Genomic DNA, 13,529 nt, shown 5'->3' with positions numbered 1-13,529 from the left:
GCGGAACGAATGTGCTGGATTATCGTTGAGTTGGACAATCTTGAAATTGCTGCCCAAAATCGGCCTTAAGGTTATCCCTTTGACTTCTGTCGTTAGGCTTAGTTTGTCGTCTCGCGGTAGTTTTGTCTTCTCGCACATCGAGGTCTACCTTACTAACAGTTTGACATGTCTTCTTTCTCCGTCTCTCGCAGTTTCTTCTTTATCCATCTCTCGCAGGTGATAGTTTTTGTGAGGGGGGGTTCTTTAGTAAGACCTCGTGTATAAGATAGGCCCGACGCAGATCGATAGAAATAACAACTAGCTTGTCTGCACAATTATGATATTTCATCTTCAAATGGATTTGGGAGGTCACAGTGTCCAATGTTGCAAGGAATGACCTCCCAAGGATGATGTTGTAGACATTTTCATATGGGATCACTAAGAAACACACATTCACAGTCCTTTCGTCCTTACTATTCTTAAAAGAGATTAGCAGCTCACACCTTTCCTAGACTAACCGACTCCCACCTTTATACAACTTCAAATTTTAATCGTGTAACCCTAATTTCTTGATGACCCCAATTTATAGCAGATCATAGGAGTTGTCGTTATCAATGAGAATTCCTGATATTGAATTATTTGCTATGGTAGCAATGGCTACTAGTGGAAGTGTCACATTAGGGATTCCATCTACTTTCTAGCTACCTGTCATTTTCTACCGATGAGTTTTGCGGTGGAGGTTCTTCCTCAATGGATGAACCATTTATTGAATCCATTGAGAAGAAATGGAAAGATATTGTTGGGAAATTTGTTGTGCTTTAAGCAAATGAAGCAATCGTCTTATTCTTCTTCGTCAAGTTAGCTCGTTGTACTAGTTCATGATTTCTGGATGAAAGGGATCTGATCATGGATTTTGTAGGAATTAAATGTCGATTCTCATGGACAGTGTCATTGTTCCGTTGTAGAACCAAAAATGCGTAATGAAGTCTTGATACGGTGGAGCAAGCTTCTCGTACGATAGAGAGGGACCGAATCTGTAAGGTTAGCACTCTTGTCAAAGTCAGTTACTAAGTGAACAATAGTGAAAAATTGTTGGATGATATTCGCGAATGACCGCCCATGATGTGGATTGAATGCGGGTCTGAAGGTCGCGTGTCTATTGTGCCTCCAACACTTTATAATTTTGGATCGATGATTAAACTTTTTGTTATTAGGTCTCTGCCGAGTTGAAAGGTGTACAAAATATTTTAAGAAACCAGTATAAATGAAATGGAAAAATTAATTTTATCAATTTATTCTTATTATATATTGATATATGTGACTTTATTATAAGTATAATGTAAAACATAGTAAAATAGAAGTGAACAAATTATATTAGTTATGAGTTAAAATCAAAATTAATAAAGAAAGTGAAAATTTGTAAGAGACAAGGCAGACAAATCTTTTCTACATATAGATGAATTATTTTGTAAAATAGTGATAAACACGAAGAGGCATATGCAATGCAACTTACCACGTGCATGTTATAACTGTTATGTTCTAAACAAAATCTTATTAAAATTCAAGTCCAACAACTCCAATATATGTATCATACAAAAACTTATTTAAAATTTTTCTTAATTTATAAAGAAACTACTAGACTAAATTCTCTTGTACATATATCTTGAAGATTAATTAATCAAATAATTTTGGAAATGTCTTTACACATTGAATGTAGTTTTTGTCCCCACAGAAGTTAGTCAAAATTATGCACATGCAAAACAGTACAAAACTGCAAATTGTCAAGACTTGTTTGTGTTTTGTTTTTGTGTATTAAATAATATTATATATTTTGCTTTCACTGTTGTGTTTCTAACCCTTTCTCAATCCATGTCAAAATCTCTATAAGGTAGGTTAATCGACAAGGGTTTGAATTGCATGAGAAAACTGTCTATTCAAATATCCTAAAGTAGATTTTGGTAACAGAAACTATGAGACATAGTTTCAACTTACCTATTATTGTTGTGTTTGGAGACAGCTTCTGAAAATTTGGCTTTACATAACTGGCAAAAAATTTAAGAGGTTTTGTGGCGATAATTTCGGAAGTCTTTATGTCTTGATGGATCCAAATTTCCTGCCAGTTTTAATTGCTAGCCTAGTTGAGTCTTATTATACAGACACATCCATATATCTATTATTATTTTTATTTTTATTTTTTAACAATGGAAACTTGATTATATAAAAAAATCAGATGAGTATACGGCAATCGCTAGGATCCAGCCAACAAATCAAACAATAGAGACTAGGGCACTAGCCTAAACTAATATTAAACTAATAATATTAGGTTTAAGCTTATTACACTACCATCTTCGAAATATAATCTTGTTTTTGATCTCTTGAAGAGTTGCATTTTTATCCACTTTGGCACCAAAAGAAATAGCATTTATACGAGCTCACTTTAGGCATGTTACTCAAGGATAGATAAACCGATTTCATGTTAAATCTCTGCTTTACATTTATGTCTTCCTACAAACTACCATGTAGAGCTATAAAATTCCGTTGCTCCAGGATTTTCCTCATGATTCATGTGTTGTTAGTTTTAACCTTGGCCTCACTAATGTATCTATCCTTTAAGTACTGAGAGTTAAATCATTTAGCTCAAACCTTACTTCTTTCGGTATCTGAAAAATTAAAATATTTTTTTTATCTAGACTTTCATATTTATTTGTTATCCTTCCATTATTTCGTATTAGATTCTTGGTTTATTTCACAATCATGTTGTATTTATCAATAGCATTGTAGACTAAAAATTTCAAGAACATTATAAAATCGCAAAATTCAAATATTTTTATTAATAGAAAAATTGAAATCATTACATATTTGACGTGGTGAAAGCTACTCATCAACTTAAGAAAAATATTAAATTAGAGACATAATGTAAAATACGATAACATTATGAGAAACAAAAAAGTAAAAATGAAAATTTAAACTAGTCTTAGGACTGACACAAACGATAAGGAAATAAAAACCTAAATAAAAATTGAAACAAGCAATAAGAAAAACAATGGGGAGAGATGAAAATACATGCAAAACAACACTCAAATCACGTTCGATCTAGAGAATAACATTAATGCAGTGGAAACAAATAAAAGCTCTATAGATCGACGATGGTTCTACTATAAGTTTCTTTCTTAACACACCTTCCAGACATTGGTACACAGAGAGATGAAGAATTGATGACAAAAAGTATGATAAAAAATCAAACAATTTAGAACTATATGTAATGCCCTAAGATAATTAAAATGGATATAAAACAGTAATATTCTTACAAAATCGATTGGTAAGGTGAGGAGTGTTCATCTATATATACTGTGGGACTTTATGATCTTCCTAATACACCCCCCATGTCCAGCACTCTTTTTGGGCTTGCTGCGTGGATATTAATGGTGGGCGATAGGTTATGATAGCATATTAGAGTTTGACCTAACTCATCCTTACAAAACTAGTTGATAAGATGAGGAGTGTCCATCAATATATACTCTTTCAATGCTCTATCTCCAACCAATATGGAACTTTAGGGCCATTAAATTCTTAAATTTTTATCCAACTATCTCAGATTACAATAAGTTACGTAAGTTAAACAAACTAGTGGAAATGAGGTTACAAGCATACGAAAATGCAATACGAAAATGCAGTAATATACAAGACGAGAACAAAAAATACCATGACAAAAATCTAGTTAAGAAAGAAATTTTTATAAGCAAACAAGTATTACTATTTAATTCGAGTTTGAGAATTTTTCTAGGTAAACTCAAATATAAATGGTCAAGTTCGTTTATGGTAAAAGTTTTACCACAAGAAGCAGTTGAATCGCACGATTATGAAAATGATACAATTTTTAAAGTAAATGGACATAGGATATAACCATCTACGGGAGGAAAAATCTTGTAGACTAAGTAGTATTGGAATAAACGGGCTGATATGGGTCCTTAACCATCAAGCTAATGTTGTTAAAGGAACACTGAATAAGAGAGAACCCATCAAAATTAGGTTCTATATATCATTTTGTTGTATTTTTATTTTTACACAATAGTTGTAATAGAGGTAGGGTGAAACAACTTTTTGAAAGTAAAATAATTAATTAAATTTAGGTTCAATGTGTAAAAAATTGAGATAAGGGGAATTTTCTATAAAAGAAAATGATAAAACAAGGCGAAAAACTCCAGTTCGCTTTGATAGCGACACATTTTTAAAATTTTGTTTGGAAAACAGTGTCGCTTTAAGTCCGTAAAACAGCGTGATATTTGACATTAAAATTCACATATTCCTTTGTTTCTTCATTTTCATTCCCATGTAAAAGGATGGGAATCTTACATTCCCATGGGAATATAAAATAACCAACCATAACTTCTCACTCTCATATTATTTTCACACATTTACTTTTTTATTTTTAAAATTTAATTAAAACAAAATCTAAAAATATTCCTAAAAACTTTATTCATTTGCCAAACACATTGATAGGAATAAAGTTCCAAGCAATAATATTCCTAGGAATGATATTCCTAAGATTATAATTTTAATCCTTCAAACAAACACACCCATAGTGTAGCATTCAATTTCTTAGTCCAATCTTTCTTGGATGAGTTGACTGTTAACTCTAGTATTTTCTTAAATTACTTGTTTGATATCTCGGTTGGTCGATTTGTTTGTGGATGGTATGGTATGAATACCTTGTGCTTAACGGTGTATTTGGTTAGTACATTCTCCAAATAATTGTTGCAAAAGTACTGTCCTCCATGACTAATTAACCCGCGAGGTAACACAAACCTAGCAAGAATATGTTTTTTCAAAAAGTTAACAACATTAGGGGAATCATTAGAAACATAAACTATTACTTAAACCCATTAGTAACATAACCAATACAAATTAAAATACACAATTTAAAGTATGAGGGAGGAAAATGACCTAAGAAGTCCATGAAATTGACTAAAAATATCTTGATCAAGTTCAAACATAATCATTATGCATGCTAAAATGAATAATGAATCGATTTCAACCTTGATTCAAAAGATGTGCAATAATGAGAGAGAGTTAATAAACAATAATAAGTGAAAGCGGTAAGATATGCAATAACTGAATTAGGGGTGTTCCCCTTCATGTGTTAGGGACATACAAAAATCTCCCCCTAGGGATATGCATTCTCATTCTCCCCTTTTTGATGCTTGGCAAACTTTCACTTAAAATTGAGTTGACTTTGAGCTAAAAGCAAAAATTCTTGTGCTCCCTTGAAACATTGCATAAAAATCAAAACATAAAACCGATAAAGGAATTCTAGACTCATTACAATTTTCTCTCCCTTTGACAACATCAAAAAGAGATACTAATTGTTATGAGTCTAAAAACCAAACAACTAAACACAACAAAAATTTCATATGATATGAGCTAAATGGCTAAGGATATACAACAACAAAGATCAGATATAGAATATGAAGAAAAACACGCTACATGCAAACCAAATGCAAAATCAAATATTCAACAATATACAATTAAGTGATCAAAACTATCTTGTAAAGGAATACATAACATCTTAAATAATGCATGAACAATTATAGCAATACTCGAATGCACATAATAAACAACACACATTTAAAATACTTAAATGACAACTAGAATGATCAAAATATGCTAGACATGAATGAGTAAAGTAAAGAATGTAATAAGCAAACCAATGAACATATCTAAAATAAACACATATAATGCATGAGGGGACAAGTTTCTGGCGAAAATTTTACCTTATACCCCATCAATGATTCCTCTACCCCCTATAAATTATAAATTACGTATTTGGATAGATTTACCCTTGTATAAATACTTAAACTTTAAAAAAAATCACTTTTCATTCGTTTGCTACAAAGCTACCGAGAGACCATACCATACAAGTACAAACCAGATAACCTAAGAAGCAGTATTCATGTTCTCGAGTTCCAGCAACCGAACAACCCATCATTGAGTATTTCGGTTTTTCAATTTTATAAAACAACCAACCGGATAACATAGACATGTGTATTCCAATTTTTCAAAAAACCAAACAGATAACTCATTTTCCTTTCATCCGATTCTTTTTACTATTTTTCGAATAACCATTCTCTTGATCATCCGACTTGCCATTTTTTTAAATTTTTTAGTGGTTCGGAGAAGAGGAGGTTTGAATGACGAAATGCGCTAAGGAGGAAGACAACGTCGGCAAACAACATACGATCGCGAGGGACATCAAGGAACTACACCTGAGGCTGGTATGCAGAACCCTGAATTCCCAGGAGGAGCGACCGATACTTCTCTTCTGACAAGGTATCAGGATCAAGATGCTTGTCATTTATGGTTCGGCGAGGTAAGTTAATATCTCATTTTATGTTGAATAATTTTAAATTTTATGTACTTATATATTATCACATATATATTATAAATTATTTTCTGGAGAGAGTACCAAAGAATTCCCTTAAGGTTGCTGCACATGACAACAAATTAAAAGGATGGGTTCCGTACAGTCTTCCATCGGTGATGGAGCGCTGGTTAGTTGACTATTGTCTATCCTCTCTTCAGCATACTAGTTTGTCTAGAGTAGATACAAATAAATTATCTGCCTTTGTTGAGAGATGGCATCCTGAAACATCATCATTTCATATTTCGTTCGACGAGATGACCATTACGTTGGATGATGTTTCATGTCTTCTACATATACCGATTAGGGGTTCGTTGGTTGACCTTGATTATGTTGTCACTGATACTGATGCTATCACTCTAGTTGTTGAGTTGTTTGGTGTTTCATTGAGGGACACATCTAAGGAGGCAACTGTCGTTAGGGGTCCTTATTATAGGTTCGATTGGTTGAAGCAAATGTTTGAGCAACAGAGAGTAGCTGATAACTTTCACGGCGCTGCTAGAACCTACATCATGTTGTTGTTAGGTTGTACTATTCTTATCGACAAGACTCCTACTCTTGCAAAAGCAAAGTATTTACCACTATTGAGAGGCTTGAATGAATGTGGTAGACATTGTTGGGGGATAATTTATATGGTAGATATTGATGGGTTTGCCATTATTTTACCCTATACATATACCTAGGAGATACTTCCTTCTATTCTTGCAAGCAACTTTGTGTTTATGTCTCTCTTCTTTAGGTACAAAATGGTTTATTTAAATTTTTGTTATATTTAATTATGATTTAGTTTAATTTATAATATTCATGTTTTGTTACAGTGTTGGATTCATGAGTATTTTTCAATTGTTGGCAAGAGAGGTACTTATGGGATTGGTGGTATATATAGTCCACTTTCGAGGGCGATGAGAATATAGGCAAGTGACACAAAAAGTTGATGTAATTCGAGTTATGTTAGATCTATTGACCCCTCGTAATGTCATTTGGAGGCCTTTTGAGGATCACAGACAACACCGTTTATTTGATGATATATGTATGTACATGGGTGGTTTGAAAATTTCAAGTTGAAATGGTATGAGACTGTTATGCTATATTTACCTAATAGATGTATGCATCAGTTTGGATACAGACAGTACATACCGATTGCACCTCCTAATGTTCACACGTTTGATATGGATGTTTCGGATATTATATGGTGTTCTGTGCTACACTGAGTATCCGAAATATCCAAAATATCCACATCAAGTGTGTCAACATCGGGAGGTGCAATCGGTATGAATTGTCTGTATCCAAAGTGACGCGGACATCTATCGGGTAAATATAGCACAACAGTCCCATACCATTTCAATCCACCCCTGTACAGACATATATCATCGAATAAACGGTATTGTTTGTGATCCTCAAAAGGCCGCCAAATGACATCACGAGGGATCAATAGATCAAACACAACTCGAATCACATCAACTTTTTGTGTCCCTTGCCTATATTCACATCTCATCTCCCTCGAAAGTGGATTACCTATACCACCAATCCCAGAAGTACCTCTCTTGCAGACAGTTGGAAAATATTCATGAATCCAACATTGTAACAAAACATGAATATTATAAATTAAACTAAATCATAATTAAATATAACTAAAATTTAAATAAACCAATTTGTACCTGGAGAAGATAGTCAAGTTGCTTGCAAGAATACAAGGAAGCATCTCTTAAGTATCTGTATAGGTAGATCAGTGCAGATGCCCCCAACAATATCTACCACATCCATTCAAGTCCCTCAATAGTGGTAAATACTTTGTCTTTACAAGAGTAAAAGTCTTGTCGGCAAGAATAATACAACCTAACAATAACATGATGTAGGCTCAAGCAGCGCCGTGAAAGTTATCAACAGCTCTCTGTTACTCAAATATTTTCTTCCACTAATCCGACTTATAATAAGGACCCCTAACAGTAGTATCCTCCTTAGATGCATCCCTCAATGAAACACCAAACAACTTAACAGCTAGAGTGATAACATCAGTATCAGTGATAACATAATCAGGGTCAACTAACAAACCCCTAATCGATATATATAGAAGACATGGAACATTATCCAACGTAATGGTTATCTCGGCTAACGACATATGAATTGATGATGTTCAGGAGGTCATCTCTCAACAAAGGCAGATAATAGATTTGTATCTACTCGCACAAACTAGTATGCTGAAAAGAGGACAGACCAGAGTTAACTAAACAGCTCTCCATCACCGATGGGAAACTATACGAAACTCATCCTTTTAATTTACTGCTATGTGCAGCAACTTAAGGGAATTATTTGGTACTCTCCAAAAAATAATTTATAATATATATGTGATAACATATGACTACATAAAATTTAAAATTATTCAACATAAAACGAGACATTAACTTACTTCGCTGAATCATAAATGGTGAATAACGTGATCCTAATACCTTGTCAGAAGAGAAGTATCGATCGGTCCTCCAGAAAATTCTGGATTCTACGGACAAGCCTAAGGTGTAGCTCCCTGATGTCCCTCGCCATCATCCACTTTCCACCGACGTTGTCTTCCTCCTCGGTGCACTCCGTCGTTCAAACCTCCTCTGCGAACCAGTAAAACTATGAAAAAAATTAAAATAAAAGGCAAGCTGGATAACCAAGAGAAAAATTATCCGATTAACAGTAAAAAGAACTGGATAACAGGCAAATGGGTTATCTGTTTGGTTTTCTGAAAAATTGGAATACACATGTTTGTGTTATCCGGTTGATTGTTTTGTAAAATTGAAAACCGAAATACTCAATGATTAATTGTTCGATTGCTGAAACTAGAGAACCGGAATACTGCTTCTCAGGTTTTCCGGTTTGTACTAGTATGGTATGCTCTCTCAATTACTTTGTAGTAAACTAGTGAAAAGTAAAAAAAATTGATAGTTTAAGTATTTATGGGGTGTAGAATAAAATTTTCGTTTCTGGCCTTGGATGGCCCGGTGAGAATAGAAGCCCAACACAATCAGAATCCAACTCATTTCTAACTTTCAACCTCTCTCCTCACAAATCTCTCTCTACATGCGCTCTATAACTTGAGTCGCCCTCTCCATTTAACATCCACCGGAGAAGATGGTGGTTGGCTGGCCAAGGACGGCGGCGCCATCGTCTGCTACGGTAAACCACCACCTCATACAAATCAAAGACCTTCATCCCACATAAACCAAACACCCTGAATTTGAATCCGCCATCAAAAATGACAACAAAAAAAGCCAAACCTGCTACATCAAACCTTAACCACACCCTAGATAACCTAACTTTGACCCCACAACTCAGAACCCTAAACTACAAACACACACCCCCCACAAAATTTAATCCTAAACACGTTTCTAAAGCCTGATCAACCAAAAGATCCTCCAATCCTTCGGATCAAAGTCGCTCCCAAATTAAACCTCTAACTCTCAAAATCCACCAAATCTACCCAGAAGTGTCCCTAATCTAAACTATGAATATACTAAAATCATAAAAACAGACCCAGATTCAAGTTGAAACAGAGAAATAATAACAAAAAAAAAAAATTTACAAGGCTACACACAAGTTGATTCGAAAATAGCCAAACACAAGCACACTTGCAAACACAAAAGATAGCACAATCAAAACTTAATAAAGCAAGTGTGAAGAAGTGTAAAAAGTACAAACTCCGGACATTACCAGAGGGGATGATCCACATGTTAGGTTCCTTTCTCTGTTGCCTTTTCTTCTTAATGCACTCTCCCTCTTCTACTTCTGTTTTCGTGGTTGTTGAATGTTGTTGTTATCGTGATTGAGTGGCTTAACTCAACTATCTTAAGAGTTTCAGTGTGAAACTCTGAGTAGTTCTTAAGGTTTTGAGCTTTAGTAATTTTTAGGTAATTTTCTGCAGTGTGAGGGTAGGAAATTCTTGATGAAAAACAATGTAACGGTGTAGATGGTTGTATAGGGGAAACTGGTACGTGTGAAAATTGTAAAGTGTGTGAGAGTTGGTTAAAAAATGGAGGAAAAGGGATAGTGAATTAGGTTAAGTTGTAATCGATCTGCGGTGAATTTGAGAAATATAAGGAATGAATGGTTAGATTGATGCACAACTCACCGATCCAAATGAAATTGATAGAAATAGACGGTGAGGATCAATTTGAGAATAATTAACTGTGAATTTGAGGTGAATTTGGTACAAGTTGTTATGTGTGCGTCTGAAGCTTGTTTGTGATGTGGTCCCACATGATTTGCTCACTAACATAATTTCTATTTTTGTCCATTTTTGTTTTGTATGCACATCTGAGCTAATGGAAAGTGGCTTGGTGGCTTGAGCTTGAGTTTGGCTTGAAGAGTAAGACAAGAAGTGAGGCATGGAGAAGTTGGTGACTTGAAGCTGAAGAAATTGAATTTTTTATGGTCCTACCATCTTTTTAGAAACTAATACCCAATATACCACACTTTTCACCCTTTTTCCCAAAATGCCATGTTTTCAAAAAAAAAAAAACTCAATTATAGAGCATCCGCCCTTTGAATGGGCGGAGCTTCACCTTTTTTAGGAACATCCGCCCTTTGATTGGGCGGAGCAGTGTCTTTTTCGTTTTTTTTTTTTTAATTTTTAATTAAATTAAAAACAAATTAAAATAATATAATAAATATTATAATTAATAATAAATCAATAATATATATTAAAAATATTATAATAAAATATAATATTAATTTCACAACTTGTTTATAATTTTTTTTATTATTTAATTAAACTATTTTATTATATATTAATCATATTATTGAATTAATATATTTTATATATTTTTTGTTTTAAATATAAAAAATAATACAATTAATTTTTTTAATTTTAATATAAATTGAATTAAAATATATTAAATCATGCATCCATAAATAAAATACTTTTAATTGATAATTTAAGTTACAATGCAATTAAGAAAAATAAAATTACAATAAAGTAAATTAAACGGTATTTAATTGCCGCCTCGACCTGGTCGGCGTAACCGTTGGTTGGTTCCACAATTAGGAGGATGTACATCTCTCGTACTTCTTCGACGAGGCCCTTCATCATTTGCAGGTTGAGTAGAAGGACCTATCTCATATCCGCGATCATATAATTCTTCGACCATTTCTTCATTGATAAAATCAGCCGCCGTCGCACTGCCATAACTCAATCTGGTCCCCTCGTTATTCCAATCCTGTTGAGTGGTGTTATGCATTGAGGTTTGCATGTTGACATAGTTTTCTTGATTGGTGTTAGGGGTAAATTGTTGTGATTGAGAAAAAGGCATTTGTTGTTGGGGGGTTTGATAGTTGTGGTATTGTTGTTGATTATAAGATGTAGATGGGTTATGTTGGGTAGTGGTATGTTGCATTTGGGTGTATTGGGGTGTTTGGTAGTGGTGTTGGTAGGTTGGAAAAGGGGTAGGTTGTGAGAATGGTGTTTGTGGTTGGGTGTATGAATTATATGGGTTTTGGTGATGATATTGTTGGCTTGGGGTAAAAGGTGGTTGTGTTGGATTGAAATTTTGTTGGGTGTTTTGAAAATGTTGTTGCATGTTAGGGATAGGTGGTCTGGATTGTTGGAAGTTTGAGGTGGAGGGTTGGCTACGAGGGTCAAACAAGTATCTATTCGGGGATAAATACAAATTTGACACAGTGGCATACCATGACATGTAGTATGGGCTCGGTTTACATTCTTGAGGCATGATTTCCCCCTGCAAGACAGTTTTATGGCGATTATGCCACTGACGACGCTCATTCTTGTAATGGTCTTTCCAATCATCGTATGGCCATTGATCGGATAATTGACTTTTATGATACTCTTCCATGCAAGTTGGAGGATCCGGTATGCCCTGTTTAATGCCAAACTGGAGCTTAACCCTATCTGAATGATGCATTTCAACATAAGTGAAGCTTATGATAAAAGTTTTTGAAATTGGTATGGCTAATGGTGATGCTTTGAGATGGCTAGACAACATTCCATTGGAAAAGTGGACGAGGGCATTTGATGGAGGTCGGCGTTGGGGTCACATGACAACAAACCTGGTCGAATCGATGAACTCGGTATTCAAAGGGACACGTAATCTACCTATTACGGCATTGGTGCGTGCAACATACTATAGGATGGGAACACTTTTTGCTGAAAGGGGTGCTAAGTGGAGTGCAGTTTTGAGTTCTGGACAAACGTTTACAGAAAGTTGCATGAAGGTGATGAAAGAAGAAACGGCAAAATCCAGCACGCATCATGTAAGAATATTTGACTATAACCATAGCACTTTCAGTGTGAAGGAGACAATGGACCATGGTGAAGGAAAGCCTATGGGAGATTACAAGGTAAACCTAAGAGATCTTTGGTGTGACTGTGGAAAGTATCAAGCTTACCGTGTTCCTTGTTCACACGTTATTGCTGCATGTTCTGTGGTGCGTCAAGACGCCTATGCTCTACTGTCCGCCGTCAAATCTCCCATGCCGGTAATGTTTTAGAATATCTCTTCCGTCGAGCAACTCAAGAGGACTCTCCTAAGATTTTTAGAGGGGGAGTACGAGGTCGGCGAACAGATAAGAAGCATCAAGAGGCTTAAAACAAGGGTCGATGCTGTGACTGGAGCAACGATAACTTTCTGGGATAACGTGGCATACGACATTGATGCCATTCAAATGATGCATGGACCTAATGACATTGTTTTAACAGTGGTGATTTCTTAGATGTTTTAGTTTATCTTTTTCTGTTGGTTATTTTCTATGTACCTTTATCTTTTTCTGTTGGTTTTAGTCCATTTGCGGTCCTTTTAATTAATGAATGAACTACTCTTTTCCGTGGACATTGTTTCGAGTTAGCTGATTCACTGATCTTATCTCTTGCAATTTAATATATATTTTTTTAATATTTTAAAATAATGACAATTTTATTAATAAATAACAAAAAAAAACTAAAAAAAAAGGAATACCACATAGGCGTCACCCTAGGTGGCTTGAAAGAAGAAAATGAACTATCAAGCCACCCTGGGTGGCGCATAGGTTCAAGGCAAATGGGCATTGGCGCCACCTGAGGTTAAACTTGATTCTTTGGATTTTTTTTCCATTGCAGTGGCGGATCTGAAATTAAAAAATAAAATATTTAAAAGCTCCGCCC

At 34.7% G+C, this 13,529-nt stretch overlaps 1 long non-coding RNA gene across 1 annotated transcript; it reads right to left on the bottom strand.

Annotated features, from left to right (window-relative positions):
* Positions 1-2,779: 2,779 nt before the first annotated feature.
* On the bottom strand, positions 2,780-10,788 carry LOC131660656 (uncharacterized). The gene is made up of 2 exons (XR_009301007.1): positions 10,088-10,788; positions 2,780-4,785 (listed from the first exon to the last, which is right to left on the bottom strand). It is a non-coding gene; the product is annotated as an uncharacterized LOC131660656 (long non-coding RNA).
* Between the last annotated feature and the right edge of the window lie 2,741 nt (positions 10,789-13,529).

The sequence above is a fragment of the Vicia villosa genome, linkage group LG3 (genome assembly GCF_029867415.1).
Source record: "Vicia villosa cultivar HV-30 ecotype Madison, WI linkage group LG3, Vvil1.0, whole genome shotgun sequence".
Lineage (NCBI taxonomy): Eukaryota > Viridiplantae > Streptophyta > Magnoliopsida > Fabales > Fabaceae > Vicia > Vicia villosa.
This window is presented reverse-complemented; position numbering and strand designations above follow the sequence as displayed.